General features: G+C 38.5%; 1 protein-coding gene across 8 annotated transcripts in view; it reads right to left on the bottom strand.

The window, feature by feature from the left end:
- The window catches only part of LOC139978973 (uncharacterized), a 61602-nt gene extending 50733 nt beyond the window's left edge, over positions 1–10869 (bottom strand). For 5 of the 8 annotated variants that reach the window (XM_071989592.1, XM_071989588.1, XM_071989587.1 and 2 more), the window contains exon 1: positions 10722–10869. The gene's annotated coding sequence lies outside the window, so the exon portion shown is untranslated. The other 3 variants (XM_071989590.1, XM_071989591.1, XM_071989589.1) reach the window with 3 other exon arrangements.
- Between the last annotated feature and the right edge of the window lie 7822 nt (positions 10870–18691).

Below are 18691 nucleotides of genomic sequence, written 5' to 3'. Positions count from 1 at the left end.
TCACCCAATAGTGTGCTACAGTGAGGAGACATGGACATCATTCAACAGTTGGTTGTCAAAACACTCCACATCAGACACCCTTATATTTCAGTTTTATGGTTTCACCTAGTGGGCCATCATAAATCCATGGATTCTAGGTTATCCAACAGTGAATGTCAAAGGGTAAGTTCAAAAGGGTCAAGTCAGTTTGTTTTGTTTGTGAGCCCAACTTGCCTATTGTTGACTTCCTGCAGTGCTTCCACACAGCTCAATGTGAGTTTATACCACAATACCATACGGTCCTGTGCAGTTTATCACTGTAAGGCAACTTGAAAGGAACTACCTCAAAAAGTATCATTCCTATATAGCCTTGTGCACATTTGAGAATGCAATGTGGAAGAGGATCTTGATTTCCCTAAGGTGTTGGCAATGCTGATCCTCGACGCATCCGAATCAACATTTGAGAATGGGTGTGGATCAATGTCGAACAGACAACATTGTGCACACAAACTGTGTGAAACGTCAACTGGGGGGAAATCTGATTTCCGACAAAAAGCAGCGAAGTGCTCCAACTTCATAAACCAGAATGCAAAAATGCATTGTGGTTTCGATGATGTAACAAGGTTTTTCACAATTTCACCCCTGGTGACCACAAATGACCTGACCTCCACCAAATACAATAGGCTTCTTGAACTCAATATGGTATTTCTACACACTAAATATGAAGTTGGTCCAACCTTCCTTTCTTGAGATATCGTGTTTACAAGCTGGGCGCCACAAACCAACTCACACACACATGCATACATACACATACCCATGAATAAAGGTTGCAATTATCATCGAAACCAAAAATGCAGATACTTTAGCTTCATTCCACACATCAAAGAAAAAGACCAATTTCTAAACTTTCAAATATATAGCTTCAGCACATAAAGTAAATAGTATGAGCATGTGGTGTGTGCAACAAATATTAAGAGGAAAACTTAATCCGTATTTATTACTTCTTAACTAAGATTCATAAGATGAAAAAATTTACAACAGCTACATCCATGTTTAGGTATGATCGGCAACCAAATCAAACAAATAAACTGCTTTTACCATGAGAAATCTTCCAAATGCTATTTTTTTTTTCATGTCATCAAGCGAACCGACCATTGTCAAAGTAAACACTACCACGAACGAAGTTCATGAGATACAAGCTTGTGTCACGCACACCCACACATGCCAACTTGACAGCATGCATAACTTACTTGCCTATGGCAAGTAACCAAAAACAACTTCAATTACCCCTAAAAAAGAGAGAATCAACAGTTTCCAACCAACAGTCATAGTGCACAAACATAAATGTTTTGCTTTTACATATATCAAGACAACAGTTTTAACTTAATCCACAGGCTTAATCATAGGTAAAAAGATAGCAATAACCTGCTCATATGCAAAGGCCGCCAGGATAAAAACATATATGTAAAAAAAAAATAGAGAATAAGGAACTTCTTTCACCTACACAAAAATATGCCAGTACTTAGGGCCTCTTGTGACTGTCATTTCTCACAAATCAAACCTGTGATGATTAGCAATGGAAGCAAAACCTTGTTGTAAGCTTAACTCCATCCTGGCCAATAAAACACAGCCTTAGAGACAGTTACTAAATCAAGAATGCAGTCTGGAATTTAATTTAAAAAGCCACTGCGGTAACTTCCCATGATGAATGCAAACCAATTTCATCTCGCATATCAGAAACCTCTCTGCATTATCGATCTGTCACAGGTCTCATTTCGTGTACATTTCAATTACTGACGATGCTTTTAAGATTCATCATGGCAGTAGGCAGTCAACGATATTGGTTATATTGTATGCTGCTTGTAAAACAGAGATATTTATTTTGTTACATTCAACCTTTAGTGTTCGACCGATTATATGATAATCATTTCTTACCGATTACCGATAAGTTCCTGTGACAAACGGTAGTGTTCGACCGATTATATGATAATCGGTTTTACCGATTACTAATTAATTCCTGTGACAATCAGCCGATGCCGATTACAGAATTACCGATTATTTCATCATTTTCGTGGAACTGGCCTAAAGTATGATTTAGTGTTATGCATGATTACCAACTTCTGGGCCAATACAATCAAAGATGTAAATGAACGACTTAACCTTTCACAGTAAAACATTATGGAGCAAACAAAGAACAATGTAATACATGTATACATTTGGCGCTGTACGTTTATGACGATGAGTAGCAATATTGAAATCTCGCCACAACACAGTAAATGGTAGTGCTGTACAGACAACAGAAGGGGGTAAATAGTAGCCATAGGCTACGAAATAAAAACAAAAAGTTAGGGACAGCTTTTACAAATGGTATGATAACCATTATCAGTGTGCAACTCCAACGTAAATAAAGTGAAAAGTAGACCATAGGGAAATAAAATATGTGTAATTTCATTATCTGATATCGAAATATATATTCTGGTATGAAAAATAAAACAATCACGAACGTTTGCTTCAAGTTTTCAATGATTAACATCTGCGAGGTAATCCTTCCAATCGTACGTTGTTTCAAACGATCATACACAGTAAGTCATGGCGCTTGTCCATTGACTTTTAAACTACATGTGGGAGAAATCACACATTTGCTTTGTCGCAAGTGTTGCTGGAAATTAGACTTGCTTTGGTCGGTTGAGGTTAAGGAGTTCAGTTACTGAAAAGGGGCTTTTTAAGCACTTATGGTACATGCCGTCAAAAGTTGCTTCGTGTTTCCGCAAAACTATGTGTGTGTTTGCCTTATCACAAAATACTGTAATGCAGTAGAATTACTGAGGCCTGTCGCCAAACATTTTTAGGGATTTTATGGAGTATTTGGCCCCTTGATTTCATCATTTTATCACATTTGTAAAAGCTTGGCCGCATTTGCAAACAGTTATGAAGCTCAACCGTTCTCTAGCCAGACTAGTCAATGTACGTAGAACTCACAATGAGCAAAGCCTGTTATCGTTTTCACTTTCCAGTTTTCACCTATGGTGAAACGGCCAAAGTGGCTAAAAAGTATGTTGTTTTGGTTTTATATTTAGTCAAGACAATAAATTTTTCTTATCAATCATTAAACATGGATAACAGGAGGTTTGTTAGATGCAAGAAGCGAAGTGGAAAAAAATTAATAACATTGTCCCCCTAAGCTTACCTAGGGTATATTGTATGGTGTTAACTGCCAATTTTGGATATTATATCGTGGCATTAGTATAACCATGCGTGAGGGACTTGCGATACAATTACACCATAGATTAGCGCACCTTCCCCGGCTTTGAATCGAACAATCTATTTTTTTTCTCCGGTTGTGGCTGTGATGAATTGAAAGCGCAGAAAATTACAATCCATTATGTGGAACATAATCGTCTTTTCTGCATAATCGGTAGTGCATAGATTTTGCCAATGCCGATTATTTACCGATTGTGTGATAATCGGCCCACTGCCAATTATCTAACCCATTATCGGTCTAAAACTAGTAATACTATGCTCAAATAGAAAATATTCCAGACTGTTCCGGTGGAAGCCCCGTCTCAATATTTTGATCCTAACTAGAGATTTATGGTAGACTGAACGTAACCCATTTCGACAGACTAAACTCTCACATCTTCCAAGGAATGGAACACAGTAAGTGGCCTGTAACGTAATAATGGCATCTTACCTTTGATAGCTTTCTGAATTTATTATTTATTCTTGTTGATTTTAATAAGACTTGAAATTTGGAAGTTCCCTATATAGTTAGAATTTCCTCAAAATGCAACTAAGATGTATTCTTTTTGACAGTACACAAGTGAGTTAAATATTATAGGAAATATAAAACACATTCACTCTGCTGTTACCAGATGCATTAACAAATAGTCAAATATTAAGAGTAAAGTAAAGAATTGGTGAGTTCCTAAATGATGATTCAATGGTAATACAAGCTTCAGATTTGATTGAAAATGTTTCTCCAATTTGCACTAAAATGCAAGCCCCTTCATTTTCTACTCGCAATGGCAACATCTCTACGGACATTTACCAAGTAAATGGTGTACATTTTGAAGCCTGGCTCCATGCAGGTTGAACGCAATATGATTAGATAACCTTGTTGAAAATCCTGGAAACACTACTTAGAGATCTTAGACAAATCAGTATGACTAATGCCTTGCATACATGTGCAGTAGTACCTACAAGCAACTGGCATAATAGCTGAAAGCCTGTAACAAACTTTTTCCATTGACAAGAAATAATTGTTCAATCAAGGAGCTGCCTGGTCCAGTGATGAACAAAGACAAGCTTGGCTTTTCAAGGTCTACAGTACACAGTGTACTCCAAACACAGAACAAAACAACTGTTTGGAAAGTATTAATGCAGCTCTCTGCATTTAATGGGCAATTTTACCAATTCAACTGAAATTGATTAAATGAAGATGCTCTACAAATGAGGGTTAAAGGGATATATTCCATTGGTAGACAGTGTAACATTATGTGGAAAAGAAAATATTGCTGGATGTCAATACCTTGTCACTAACTCAGCATGTTTCACAGAATCGAACCAATTGTGGCTGTCTTAAATTGTGATAATCGTTTGCGATATGGGTATCAGCCGATATTAACAAAATGGGTGGCATATCGGTATCAGTAAAATTGCAGATAACGGCAAACCAATATTGAACATTGTTTTTCACAACAAAATCACAAATCTGTACTAAAAAACCCATTCTTAAGCCTCGGTTTCAATAAATAGCCAGTGGTCAAGATCAGCTGGTCAAAGAAATAAGATGCAAGTTCAGAAAATATTTACCGATAACGATCAGTAAACAGACTTACTTTGTTCATGGAGGTATACAAAACACCTCCATGCTTTGTTAAACGTTAAACTAAATTTCACCAGCCTGGCTGCTGTATTATTCAAGTGAACACAAATAATTAAAACCGAACATACCCACTAACACTTAGCCCTTGCAAATATTTTTGGCAATAATCGAAGAAACTTTTTGCAAAATCAAAGTTGTAACCATGGCATATTCAGACACAGTGTAAGTAGTAACTTATGTGATGTTGAAAAACATTTGATAAAACTATGTATATAGGAACTACAGTTGTAGCCTATCACACTAACTTGCATAGTGCTGCTGAGACTCCACTGAGGATAAAAGTTATAGCACACTGTGGAAACCCCATACTAAATCATGTCAAAAATTGCATATCTTTTAAGAAGCTGGAAAGAGTAGCATGGATGCAGTTTGTTAAGACATCAATGACTGATGAAAAGATTGTATTTTGAGAATCAAGTTTACATATCACAATTTGTTGACGGTTTGTTTACAAAATATTTCAAACACGAAGGGACTTGCTAAGCTAAGTTTGGCTAGGCTTAGTTGTTAGTATTGCCTGATAATGGTAGGATATATTTTTTTACGGAAATTAACAAATTTAAGAAAATGTTTCGCTTTGGTTCTGCTAAACACAAAGGGGTAGTAAAATACTTTCTAAGCCAGGATAAACTAATTGTCTTTTCCATATGAAATAAGTTTTATTCATTGCACAATGTCATCTTTTATCACTTTTGCTAAGAAATTTGTGGCTCCAATTGAAATAAATTTGAATAAGACTTACAGCCGAAGTGTTGAACGTAGTTGGTCAACAAGGTAACAAATTATACAACAGAAGTAACAGGAAGGATAGTCTTGTGTTTTACCAAAAAAATGCTAGCACACAGTTTCATGCATATCAACTTGGTGGGGAATATCATCATTCATTCAAAAAGAGTTAGGACTAGTGTTATAGAATGTGCACATAAGTTTTCTACTGATTTCCTAACAGGATTTGGCAAATGAGAGTGATACACATGGTTACTGTTTGTGCAAACGGTATCAATATTGGGATTGGGGATATCGCATGTCGGACAAAACCGTTATTGGCGATATCGGCACAACAGTTAGTCTTAACCCTCAATTCTACCCTGGGATGGCTTACACACCACGGGTGGTCCATTGGTAACTTAGTAGAATATCGCACAATCAGCATTTTAACTCTAAACAATACAACAATAAGATATTTTGTACATTTCTAATAGGTTTGAGCAACTCCTTAAATGTTGGAATGTCAGAACATAGGAGTCTGCAACTCAGCAAAGTGTCATGACTCCTTTGTCATTAAACAATATAAAATAAAATATTTCAAACTTAAGGGACAAATGTTTGTGATTTAATACAACTTAAATGGGCCAAAGCCAAATTCCTGAGTTGTTGTGGAATTTAATAGACTTTATCCTTTGTACCTATACACATGTACCTGTTGCTCTCACATAGTTTTAATTATATTAAATAATGAAAATACCAAGTTAGTCTGTACATTCAAACACAAAAAAGACTGAAGATTCAATGTTTTGTAATTGATTTTATTGAGCCCCTTAAATTTTGCAGAAAATGTTACATATAGATCTCGACATCACGCCCTTAATTTTATTGTATTCAAAGTTGAACAAAGTTCTTTCCTATTTCCCAACCACTATAGGCAAGTCGGCCCAACCTCGGCAAATTCCGACCCCTTTCCCACAACAGTATGTAAACAACTTTTTACGCAATGTCGATTAAAAAACTCAATCTTCAATAGCTACTTTTGACGATACAACGTCGCACTAAAAAACATAAACATGTATATCTGAAGCATGTGGTCAAAGGGTCCACGGAAATGTTGCAACAAAGAAATTACTGTGATAATAATGCACATTTGACTTTAGCAGCACATTCTACTAAATAGCAACTCTCAATGCAGAGAAAATGCATACTGCCAGTCTTAGTGTGATATGAAAAATCCTTTTCAGTATCTGAGATGTTAGCTTCCCATAAAGTGGGCTTCAACTCATATTTGGGATCAAAACAATGATTCAAATCTTATGTGATATTCTTAGCAACAATTTAACTACAACTTAGTACCATCGCTTTCGGTCAAAATGTGTTGTCAACAAGGCCTAACGTAATAATATTTGAGTGCACACATATGCCGCAAACTTTGCTATCTCTACATATGGGAGAGTAATGTTATAAGTAATTGTTGTTAAACAATAAACTTTGTGTTCATTGAGCACTACAGATGCAGGAATGTTTCCAGACAATGGGTGAGGGACTATTAGCCTATCAGATCATGTGAAATATGGAAAAGCATCATTGACCTATATTGTGTATAACATTCACAAAGTATAGGCAGTGATACTACCCTAGTATTAGTAACAGTAGGTCATACAATAAAGTGAATAACCGTAATTGGTGTTCGATCAGGACGGCAGCTTTTTTCACAGGACGCAAACTTTTTCGGGGGCTCGCGTCCCTGGGACACTTTTTCTCTAATAACATTACTGACAGCAACCCTTTTTATTTACGGTCGCCATGGTCGCATTGGCGACCACAATTCTCGGCTGGCGATGAGAATTTCTGGAAAAATTAATGCTAGTCGCCAGACCTATAATACTGTGGCGATCAGTTTTTGCAACTGAAAATTTCACCATGATGAATTTAAATTGTCACGAAACTGTTCAAAATTTTAAAATGACAAGTTAGAGTAGCAATATTACGTGATAAAATGAAAAGAGATTTAATCTGTCTTACAATCTTTAAAAAGTTTAACTTACAAAACTGTCGATATTATGAAACAAACTATACGTTCGGCAAAGCCCCGTTTCAAGACTGCCTAACAATGAACAGCGTGTACTATACGTACATCAGTTTACAACTGCAGTGTAACCCTGGTAGGCTACATGTGCAGCAAATTTTACCAGGTACCTTGTCAAGCAAGTTGCAACCCCCTGTCTAACACCTGTTTGTTAACATTTTTGGCACGTTTCCAAAAAACTTTTCATGGAGTAAACTATTTTGGCTCCACTCTAGAATTAATTAGGTCAGTCAGTAAAGGATCGGTAAAGTTATGCGAAATATTATCTTAGACGTTTAAGAAAAGTAGGTAAATATCCCCGGAACATGAAGGTAAGTAAAACACACCTCAAGCCAACCGACTCCTCCGCATGAACAAAACAATCTTTTCCCCATGATACACGAGGCACAGTCTATACCATACAGACATAGCACGATATCATGGCCCCGATAGCTACGGTACGGTCATATTTATAAAAGTAAACCTTGCAATTCCATATTTTAGGCCACTTGGCATGATTAACTAAATATTGTTTCTTTGTCCTTGTAGAGAACGTCAACTTCGCAAAATACAATTTATAGTTGTTTTTGTTGTTACGTGAGATCCGTAACCGACGAAGTGGTTAGGCTATTTACTATACACTTAACTGTGGTAGGATAATAATTTTTCCTTTTTTGGTGGAAATTCTAGAAATACTTTCTTTTTCCCCCGCTTAACACCAGATGTGGTCTTATGGTTAATTCATAAATGGGTGTACTAGAGCCTTGTTTACATGACATTTGTTGCATTTAGCACGATATGCCAGTTTCGCGTGAATTTTTCGAAAGTGTTTTTGCTCGATCTTTCGTAAAATTTGAAAGGTGTACCAACTTACTTTTCGTACACAATTGGTAATTTCTCTACGGATTTTCAGAGTTTTGTTCTCTATACAGTGAATGTTGTAAAGGACAGGTTTTAACGAAGTTCAAAAGTCAGTAAATGAAGTTGATAAACTTGATTTCTTTTCAATTTTCTTAACCATGGAATGCTAGAATAACATTTACACATAAAACGGAGAAAGGATAATTGCATTTTTTCCGACATTTATTTCAAATTTCTTTCACAAGAAGTTATCGTCATTTGTTCAATCCTCAAAAAAAAAAAAAAAATTATCGCGATAATAATAATTTTGGATACATCGCCCAACCCTATTTATCCTATACGTCTTTATACGATTCTGTGCGTGTACACATGTACAGTATAGTTCTACTCGATGTTGAGCCTAGGCCTAGTGTTTTTTGTACTAATATTTAGCATATCAAAGTGGCGATCACATTTTCATTCTGGGCGACCAGAATTTGGGAAAAATTTAGATCTAGTCGCCACAGGATTTTCCTCCTGGCGACCTCATTCACTGGGGAATTAAAAAGGGTTGACTGACAGGTGGTTGCCTATTAGATATTACGTACACATCGCAAATGTACGTATACAGCCTACTGTACCTACTAGTACATACATGTATAGCATTGCACATAATACACTCAAACCACAGTTCATAAACCATTTTTCCCTAACCCTAACCCATTCTACACAGTTCACAGTTTTCCTCACTCTTTTCTGGGTCAGGAACAGCAAAAAACATTATTTTCTCTCCCTTTTCGTTCACGCATCCATGAGACCTACTACATCCAAATGCCTGGCACTAAGGCAGTTATCTATAAGAAATTTCACTCTAAATTAAGGAAGAAATTAATCTGTATTCAAACGCAGTCTTTGTTGTGATTACTGTAGGAATAGTATGCAGCGTGGGTTATGTCCCAATCTGCATTGGCCCAGATGACGTCATTTGTTTCTTTGTCAAACACAATATAAGCTTTCTCATACTTTGAAAACATGTTTGGAAAATTGTTTGTCATTTTTTAAGATAATGTCCAAGGGGTACCAGACAATTCTTTTACATTACAAACTGGCTCCTGATCCCTGCCAAGTTGCTCCTAGGTCTACCAAAAGCCACATTTCTCAGAAAGTGGCTCCTGGAACTCAACTGCAAATTAAATGTTCACATACATAAGCTTAGTTTCGCTATAATAGGCTATGCAGGCCTTCAGTTATGTATGTACTTCAAAGTTCGGACTGTAAACAAAGTTCATTAACACCTGTACTCATTTGTATTGAAAGGCTGCATTTATATATTTAACTACAAAGATAAAACCATAATTAGACTGGATATCACTAGGCCTATACCATTTTACTTACTAAAATGAAGTAGGCCTCTTAAACTTTAAAGCAGTCCTAAGTAGTAAAATTTATACTATTGCTCAATGCTGGCTAATGTAAAACCTATAGTATTAGGCATTGGCTGAGTTAGTACTTAACTAATTAGGCCTAGCCTTGGCCCAGTAAGTTAGAAACAAGGATAATACTAGACCTAGACAGATATTTATTTATAACACCCTAGGCCTAGCCTGACTTCAATAGGAATAAACAGTTGCCTAGCCTTTGTGAACTTTGTGTTACTGTAGTGTTAGTGTTAGCTCTGTAACTTGAAGGACTAGCCTAGCCTATGTTGGTGTTTATAATACGCATACTGCTACTACAAAGCTACTAGTTGCAGGGCGTTTAGCCAAGGCCTGTGCTATATAAATTGTATTTGTACACTGAAATTTTTGAGTGCTCAATAGCCTTGTACCTTGTCCTATATCAAGTCGTATAACAACAATGTAGAACTATGTCACTAAGTTGTTTACTGTAGTGTTAGGCTACAAACCTAGGTTAGTCCTACAGTAGGTCGAACTCAATACATTTGTCTTAATCCAACATCAACAACTAGAAGGAATAATTGTTTCATACCACGATAACTTAAGCCAATCCTGTTGGTATTCATTCTCAATTTTAGGTCTAGCTTAGCATACCCCTTTAATATTGATACTAGCAATCGCCACCTCCTACTCGATACTAGCTTGAACGTCATGATGATAGGCTAGGGACTTTAATTTTAGCCCAACCAGTTGTTTACGAGTAACCACGACATGAAAAACACCGTTTTGTTGTTTAAACATTCGAATTCAAAGATACCATTAGTATGAAACCGGTCGCCCTTACCTACTTCCCATCCCAAAGCAAATATGTCCAAAATTTAGCAGTAATCCGACAGAAAAAGTGATTTTTCGAAGACGAGAAAGACTTGCCTTTGTGTAACATTGCTTGGTGTGCATATATGTACACACATGGAGGGTGTGAGATTTTACTGTATAGAAATGCACCAATCAGATCGCTCTATTCGCTGACCTTGATGCAGACTGATTTGTCTACAGTATTTGATGGCCGTAAAGGAGATGAAAGATCTGTCGCAAAATTGAAGTCATTATAGAAGGTTTGTCTCTTCGCACTACAGAATTTACAGAAAACCCTGATGTTGGTTCAACGCGGGGAGAAAGTGAAAGAAGAGAAATTTGATTTATCACCGTTTTCACAATTTAAGAACGATCATATTACACATCCTGCACTATAATTTTATTCTTCTCGGCCTTTTGGCTAAGTTCATGTGTAGTATCTGTTCCCTTTCGAGGGGAATGGTGATGCACACCCGACGATGATCACACAGTCACAGTCCCGATGCAAGGGAACTGGGACTGAGAGCAGATCAGTCGTTTGGTACGGTAGTTTGGTTTCGTTCCCAGGTTCTGTCCTGGGAGACTTTTCCTTAAAAAAAATATTCTTATCGGCCTTTTGGCTAAGATCATATGTAGTATCTGTTCCCTTTCGAGGGGAATGGTGATGCACACCTGACGATGATCACACAGTCACAGTCCCGATGCAAGGGGACTGGGGCTGAGAGCGGATCAGTCGTTTGGTAGTTTGGTTTTCGTGCCCAGGTTCTTTCCTGGGCGACTTTTCCTTTAAAAAAAAGTAATTTTATTCTTACCATTGTCGTCGGTTTATTTGAGCTTGTCTGCGCAGAGGCACTTGAGATGTACGACTATCAGAAATTGACAGAAAACAATAAATCAACAGGAAAATTTCGACAACATTGAAAAGAAGAAACACTCAATAGAGAACTCAACGTATGTGGAGAGAGGGGTGGTGGAGAGAGAGAGAGTGAGTAAAATACATAGACAATATAGCAGGGCAAAAGTAAAAGAAGCAGACAAATATGAGACCCTCAACTTATCCACCCCAATAGCATGTGCTGTTATTCACATTCCAACTCATTAAACATCCACTGTCTTTAATTTATGTTTTTATTGACTTCTTCTTGTTCTTCTTCCTTTTGTTTTTAATTGGGCAATCACGCCAAATATACTATGATATCCATTCATCATTTGTATGTCCATTATTAAATGCTGTATAAATTATGAACCTCACATAGCGTTCCTGTAAATAGCAATTTACGAACACGCGACGGTGCATTAATTGGCTCCTCCACCTGAGAAGCAAGATGAGGGAGACAAAACTATTCTAACATTGTCAGTCTCTTCAACTAAATTAATACTGTCTTGTTACGGTACTGAACTCGCATTTTGTTTTTCTTTTACAGTAAAACTGCCATCACTCTTTCATTATCATATTGATAAAATATGCAACTGTTAGCTGTTAAGTCATTAGTTTTGATTGTCAATCGATTAGTCATATCCCATGCTGTTCCACGTAAGAACGTACTTGCGCGCTGTATGGCTGGCTTCAGTTTCGACTCTTCCGTAAATTGGTTCCATTTATTCAGCCAATCACATTCCGAGAAAGACTCTTTCATTGATTCTTATTGGTTCAATTACGTCGTACTTGCGGATCGCATACAATTAGATGGAACCTTCATTGACTGAAGAAATTAATTGAATCAAAGGATGGCATAAACCAACAGAATTTCGTTTCAACTGCGATGCATACATTCGTATTACAAGTTCACATGTAAAAACATACTTCTGACGCAGCTCATTTAACTCTAACGTTAGCTCTCTGGGCATTTTATGAAAAGTATATTTACTATTTATATATGATAATGGATATGCTACGTGGTTTTGTAGCACGGTGTGATCTGTTTCTCAGAAGGTTTCCTCTGTAGCGATAGTAAGCACAGAATAAGATTTCTCCGAAAAAGTTCACTTTGATTAAATAATTGACACCGTTGGTTCCGTGCGTCGTATTACACTGGATTTTCTTTTTTTAATAAAAACGCATCATCTCCACATGGGTCAATAGAGACATGAGGTATCTGCGAATACCAGCCAACGTACTTTTAGGCATTTTACACGTTTGATATCGTTAATATATACAGAGCCGTTGCCACTGGGAGCGAGAAAACACGTGCCTAATCTTCCCTCCCCATATTTTATTCCCAATGGCTTACATTTTATACAACGCGCACTTTATTTATTTTTTTAAACTCTACTTAAAATGAGGGTAATCAAGCATCATTTTCTTCTATGAGCCCTTATACCGAAACAAAGTTCTCACTTCTCCCCAGAACGGACTTCAGCAAAATTTTCGAGGTGATGCCCAACTAGATATTATACTGAGAAGAAGAAATACTCCGTTCCATTTAATAATCTACAAAGAGCCCTTTTGTTGAAACTATATCAAATTTTGTTAAGGAGATCCCCGGGCCGCTGTTGCCAAACTTAAAAGGAAAATGTCAGTGGGGGAAGGATTGGACTACTCATCCAGGCATCCATTATTTATAGCACAGACTTATTTATAGATCTATACTTTAGAGGCTAAATATGACCAAGACTACACCACTTGTCGTCGCAATCTCTATATGTTTTTTCTTGGGAGAGGATTCCAATTTCCAAGCACCCAGCATGGGAATCGGCTTCAACGACATCATTCCCTCCTGTTCATTCCCCTACTTAAATCAGTCTGGGGAAAATTTATAAACCCTCGCCCGTTTTAAAATCCTGTGCGCGCTAATGATATAAACCGCTCTACTTTCTTTGTAGGGATAGCGTTGGGTGTTTTTTTTTTTTGTATCACTATAAACAGTTCTAACATCAATGTCTTTCGATGAGGCTCGGCGAAAGAAAGTCATTCATTCGGTCCTAGCCTGATCACAAATACGTTACGTCTTTTTTTCGAGTGAATCATGGTAAGCCACAACATATGATTTGGACCTACAGAGTGAAAATGGACCTTGGAAAGTGAAGAATTTAGTTCTTCAAACTGTCCCAAGTTTACATACACTAAAACGGTAAATGTTCAGCATTTATTGATGACACGTATGTATGGAGTCACACAATATGAGTACTAAATAAACATGTGTTTCTTAAATCGGCCTGGAGCTGGTTAAATGAAAATTCGAAGATTGGGATAGGCCTAATTGTGTTTACAACACTGCGTGCTGCGTTCCACTTTCATTGGTTTTAGTAAATTTATGAATGAAGGTTATGTTCCTGAGAACTCGAGATGTGCTAATCCCAATTTATCCCAATTTTCAAGGAGGGTGATAAGTCTAAGCCCTGTAATTATGCTCCCGTTAGTCTCACTAGTGTTGTTTGTAAGGTCATGGAGTCTATGTTAAAAAGTCTATGGGCAGTCACTTCAGAAGTCAATCTTTCATCAGCGAGTCTCAACATCATGGCTTTTGTCAAAAAAGGTCTTGTCTCACTAATATTCTTGAGTTTATGAAAGATGTAACAAGCTCACTAAATAGGCAGAGGTCTGTAGATGTTGTGTTCCTGGATTTCCAGAAGGCATTTGATGAAGTTCCCACCAGCGTCTTTTTCTTAGGCTAAAGAGTATGGGTGTCAATTGGAATTTACTGTCTTGGATCGAGAATTGGCTTGGTAATAGGAAACAGAGGGTGGTAATTAAAGGCTGTGCTTATTCTTGGCAGGACGTTACTAGTGGGGTTCCACAAGGGTCTGTTTTGGGTCCCTTGTTGTTTCTTACCTATATAAATGACCAGTGGCGGCGGAACCGGGGGGGCTTGGGGGGGCTCAGCCCCCCCAATAAAAAAGTTGAGGGGGCAAATGCATGATAAGCCCCCCCCCCCAATATTTACCAAGGCTCCGAAACGTACATCTGCCCATTTTTCAATGCATACTTGTCGATCTGTCCGATGCACAATATACTCTATAGGTGTAATAATTTTAGTAATTGCTGGGGGACCCTCGGCCCGTCCCTTGGCTATAGACCACATTGTCACCCCAACCGCGTCTTCACGCCCCGTGAAAAGTGGAAGCAGTGAGTGTGAGTACCGGTAAGCGTAACACAACTTCGTCTTAGGCCAATGACTTGCCTCATTCCAGCCAGTTCTCCAACATCCCCTTACTTAGTGGTTGATCGAGCGTCCATATATACAGTCAGGGGCGGATGCCCCCCCCCCCCTGACGGACTCAAATGGACTGCTGGCGCCCTTTTCAGCTTTTCACTACTTTTTACTTTTTTTTTGACTATTTTATTGCGCTCTCATATACCTATTGACATTTGTCATATTCTGTCGGTGTAATTTTCCGACAAAATGGCGACGACACCTATTTATTCTCCGTTTATCTGCAAATTAGCAAGGCCCCGGAAAGGGTCATTTCCTGCAATCTCGGGAGTATCTTTACTCAAAAATTTTCTGTACGCTCCGCGCCAACCTGTGGTGGCGCTCCGCTTAGATAGTGTCGAAAGCGCCCCTACACACCATTCTTGCCCCCCGACCAATACCCCTAGTTCCGCCACTGCCCTTACTACACTCAAAAACGTCTTTGCGAGTACACTACGAGTAATAGCTACTCTCTTAAAACACCATCGAATATACATATTATAATGTTTTTACAGACTTAACGTGCAATCTGAGAAATTGCAGGCTTGAGACCCATATTTTAGGGCCAGGTATTCACAGCATAAAACACTCGGGAAGTGCCGTTTCCGGCCATCTGGGGGTTTGAAAAAAACCCAAAATTTTCTTGTACGCTCCGCGCCAACCGATGGTGGTGCTCCGCTTAGATAGTCTCCACACATTAGCCCCCCCAATAATTTTTCCGTTCCGCCGCGCCTGTAAATGACATTGACGGAGATATTTTGTGTACAGCTAAGAAGTTTGCTGATGACACCAATTGTATTCTGAGGTCTCTACCAAAGCGATTCTGAGAAATTTCAATAAGGATAAGGTTTGGATAAGGATTTTTCCTGCCACGAACACATTATATACGCGCTCGTCAAATCTTTTTTCTCTTGAAAAATATTAAGCACATCACGGCCGTTCATTACACTAAAAAATACGATAGCATGAAACCAGTACGGAAGCGTAGAAGAGACATCAAATCGACGACATATACACATGGCAACAGGGGATAAAAGTGAAAATACAGCTTTGTATGCTTTCAAGCAATAACCCTCTTCGAGACGTCCACAATTTGAAAAGTACTAAGTGTGCGTAACAGTAATTTTCAGACTTTTGTGCAGTGACGGCACCAGAATAAGGGAATAAGGGGCCACTGCTCCTCCCTGTAATGTTTCTGACTTGGGTGGACATATCAAAGAAGAACATAACAAGTCTCTGACTTCAACGTATATATATTTACAATGAATAACATAAATATAACGAGCACGGATACAGAACTTAGAGACAGAAAGTAGGAAAGTGAAGTCGAGGCACACGCCTCGTGTACTGCTTATATATCACTGGTTGGACACTTCTGATTGGTCTACTCGCATAACATGTACACGTAACAGTTTTACATAAAGTTATGTAACATCACATCACATCACACTCCCCCTCCCAAGTCCAAACACTTCATCGGTAAACCAATTAACGATTATTTTAAAATCTTGATTTTTGCATAAATTCATAATTGTCACCAGACGTCATATAACCAAGGTTGTATATCTAACCGGCCATTTTAGATAGGGTGTAGATCGATTTCGAGACCAACAAGCCCTTTGAGACCGTCTGCCGTGAGTAGCCGAGCAGATTTCCAAATCCGGCAGCTTTTGTTTTAAAATTTAAAATGTATGTTATTGGCTGTATGTGCAAGGTAGGGCGAAGCCCAGTGAAGCCGCATTATTTGTAGATAGTTCTTGTTCGCTTTCGTAAAGATTTCAGGAGAAAGAGGGATTACTGTTAAATGAAAGCTATATATAGTTGCCGGATATGCGACAGTTTGTAGCACTACATCGGATCCAGGGGCCGGCTAGCGTTAGCGTTTTCAGATAGTTTTGCGTTCTCCGCGTCTAGTTCTATGGTATTTCCACATTTCCCAGACAGATTTCCCGCAATGTGCTCATTTCTGGAGGTGTTTTCCTCAAAAATAAATTGAACATACAAAACAAACATTATTGTGGAACCAACATAGTAAGGTAGGACCTACCGGTACTTAGTCTCCTCAAATTTAATTGAATAATTTGTGGCGATGTAATTCCATTGTGTGAAGAGAAACAGTACACTATTAACAAATTAAAGCGAAAAACCTTATTGGAAACCGGGACAATAAGTAGGTAAACCGGGACACCGGGACAGCACAGCCTAAACCGGAACAGTCCCGGCCAAACCGTGACAGTTGGAATCTATGGTAATATGCAAGCTATAGCGTTTGAAATTGAAGTTATGGAGTTTTAGGCGTTGTGGATTAAATGAGAGGGGTGTCGATTTGCACTGGTCAATGGCAACCGCATCCTATACCACTTCGAGAGCTGGGGGATCACCGCGGCCTTGACCAGAAGCACACGAAGTGGGTGCCTACCATCACGCATAATCGTGTCAAATTTAACCTCTATAGAAGCTGTTGGTAGGACGAGGCCAATGCTGGCTGAATTTCTCCGATCACACGACTTGCCTTTCTAATAATCGCTTCAATACGGTGTCTATCTTCATTGATCGCCTTCCCGACCCCACGATACCAACTTAAATTGCCATACCCCACAAATAACAGAGTTATAAACATGGCAAGAATATTGTAATTAACATTCAATTTGTTCACCATGCGCAGACAATATACATCATAGATTTCAGTTTCTTCAATAATACATTTACGTTCTCGTGCCAGGAAACCCGTTTGTCTGTCACCACCCCGAGATACTTATAATTATCCAACCTTTCAACGATCGATGTCTCCCTTTTTAACAACTTCAATTGGAACATTCATGGACTTCCGAAAATCAATCACCAATTCTTTTGACTTGTTAACATGAAGTTCTCAAAAGATTCGTCCACAATTCATTGATCTGATCCACGTACGCAGTATCATCATCATTTGATATCAAACCCATGAAGGCAGTATCATCTGCAAATTTGACCAATGTGCAGTTTTCATTACTTCACCTTGCATCCGATGTGTGGAATGTGAAAAGGAATGGTGCTAGAACCGTACGTTGTGGTATGGAACGCGGAAAGGGTCAACGCGAGGCGCCGTCCACTTAAAGATGGTCGTTCACCCATGCAGAAACTGTTCACTTAGAGATCGCCGCTCAAATGCAAGCAGCCGCCCTCTTAGAAATCGTCGCGACTGATTAATTAAAAATACTAATGGGCTTAATTGTACGTTGTCTCATCATGCACAAACCCCCGAAGACTGATTGCGAACCAATGCTGAATGAAATGGGTCAAACAACCGAGGATGAGGGTCAAGTTTAGTATCACGGATTGGCCGCAAGCTGAGGAATACCAGCACCGTACTCATTCACTCATCACACTAACGTTAGTTATACTTTACTCAACTTTAAGCCACGCAAGCACTCCTTACGCATGTAAAGTTAGGCAATTAGCCTACTTATACTACAAATACTTGTCTTGTATTGCAAAAGATCCACCTTTTTTCCAGAGGCCTAAGAAGCACGCCTGCTTTTAACAGTTGATTCACTGCAATCAAGCAAATCTGCCGTTCTTCTGTTGCTGAAACCGATTTTGACAAATTCCTCGAATTGTATAGCATCGTTTTGATCTATTTTAAATTGTAATTGAAAATTCAATGAACGAATACGAGTGCGAACGGTCGACGCACATTGACTCTGTCATTGAAAAGTTCACGCCCCGCCCACGATATAAATATGCAATTTTGGCTGTCACTCAAATGGACGATCTCTGAGTGAAAGTTCTCTGAGTGAAAGTTCTCTGAGTTCACGATCTCTGATTGAACGATCTCTGAGTGAAC

The sequence above is a fragment of the Apostichopus japonicus genome, chromosome 13 (assembly GCF_037975245.1).
Source record: "Apostichopus japonicus isolate 1M-3 chromosome 13, ASM3797524v1, whole genome shotgun sequence".
Lineage (NCBI taxonomy): Eukaryota > Metazoa > Echinodermata > Holothuroidea > Aspidochirotida > Stichopodidae > Apostichopus > Apostichopus japonicus.
Note: the sequence above shows the minus strand (reverse complement) of the source record. Positions and strands in the feature narration are given on the sequence as shown.